At 39.9% G+C, this 1615-nt stretch overlaps 1 non-coding gene across 1 annotated transcript; it reads left to right on the top strand.

Moving 5' to 3' along the window:
• Nucleotides 1–846: 846 nt before the first annotated feature.
• On the top strand, nucleotides 847–982 carry LOC111723628. Its single transcript, XR_002772128.1, has one exon. It is a non-coding gene; the product is annotated as a U4 spliceosomal RNA (small nuclear RNA).
• Nucleotides 983–1615: the final 633 nt, after the last annotated feature.

The following is a 1615-nucleotide window of genomic DNA, read 5'->3' as shown; positions in this document are numbered from 1 at the left end:
AGAAAGAAAATAGTGTGCAGACAATCACACTTGGAATACATTATCCAAGAAGGATCACAGGACCAAACAAAAATGTGGCCAGAATCCCAAAAAACTGGGAAGAAGGAAGAAAAAGGGCAGCTTGGTGGCTGGGGCCAGCTGGGAGCCCTTGGGGAGACAGTGAATGAGAGACTTTCTCTGGTCCACTTCCCCACTGGGGAATTTCACAATCCAGGCCACAGGGGAGCATCTTGATCTTACCAAGCCTAGAATCTAACTTTGGGAGTGCCTGGATGCCTGTGAGAAGGAACTGCTCCAAGGAGGGAACAGGCCCTTGGTCCCACAGCCCTGAAACCTAAGTGGCTACAGCAAGATGCTATCCTTGGTTTTAGCTTTTGACCAGACTGAGTTTTGTCCCGGGATGCAGCTGCATGGGCGCTCAGTGTTAGGAAACTTGCGCTGTTTCTTGGAACTGAAACCTCTTCTCTCACCATATACAAAAATCATCCCATGATGGATTAAAGATTTAGATTAAGGCCTGAAACTATTAAAATATTAGAAGAAAATTTAGGGAAAACTCTTGTGAACATTGGTCTAGGCAAAGAGTTTATGGCTAAGACCTCAAAAAACAAAAATAGATAAATGGGACTTAACTAAAAAGCTTCTGCACAGAAAAAGAAATAATCAACAGAGTAAAAGAATAACTTGTTGAACAAGAGAAAATATTGCAAACTATTCACCTGACAAAAGACTAAGGTCCAGAATATACAAGGAACTCAAACAACTCAACGACAATAAAGCCCCCAAATAATCCCATTAAAAAGTGGGCCAAGGACATGAATAGGCATTTTTCAAAAGAAGGCATACAGCTTTGCTCAGTGGCAGTATCGTAGCCAATGAGGTTTATCCAAGGTACGATTATTGCTAATTGAAAAGAAGACATACAAATGGCATACATATGAAAAAATGCTCAATATAACTAATTATTGGAAAAATGCGAATCAAAACCACAGTGAGATAGCGTCTTACCACAGTCAAAATGGCAATGGCTCTTATTAAAATGACAAGAAATACAGATGTTGGCTTAGGATGTGGAGAAAAGGAAACTCATATGCTATTAGTGGGAATGTAAATTATTACAGCCTCTATGGAAAGCAGTATGGAGACTTCTCAAAGAAGTAAAAATAGAACTACCATTCAATCCAGAAATCCCACAACTGGGCATCTACCTGAAGGAAAAGAAATCAATATATCAAAAAGATATTTGTACTCATATGTTTATCACAGCACTATTCACAATAGCAAAGATAAGGAATCAACCTAAGTGTCCATCAGTGGATGACTGGATAAGAAAATGTGGTGTATGTACGCAAGGGCATACCATTGTGCCACAAGAAAGAATGACATCATGCCTTGTGGCAGCATGGATGAAACTGAAAGTCAGTGAAGCAAAACAATCTAGGCACAGAAAGACAGATACCACATGTTCTCACCCACAAGCGGGTATGAAAAATGTGTTCACGTGGATGTAGAGAGAATGAAATGACAGATAAATGGTGAGGGAGTAAGAGAAAGGAGGATGATGAGAAATTGGTTAACAGGTACAAAGTACTTTATTTGGGGGAAGGATATCCTA

The sequence above is a fragment of the Otolemur garnettii genome, unplaced genomic scaffold (assembly GCF_000181295.1).
Source record: "Otolemur garnettii isolate 467f Iridium unplaced genomic scaffold, OtoGar3 scaffold00013, whole genome shotgun sequence".
Lineage (NCBI taxonomy): Eukaryota > Metazoa > Chordata > Mammalia > Primates > Galagidae > Otolemur > Otolemur garnettii.
Note: the sequence above shows the minus strand (reverse complement) of the source record. Positions and strands in the feature narration are given on the sequence as shown.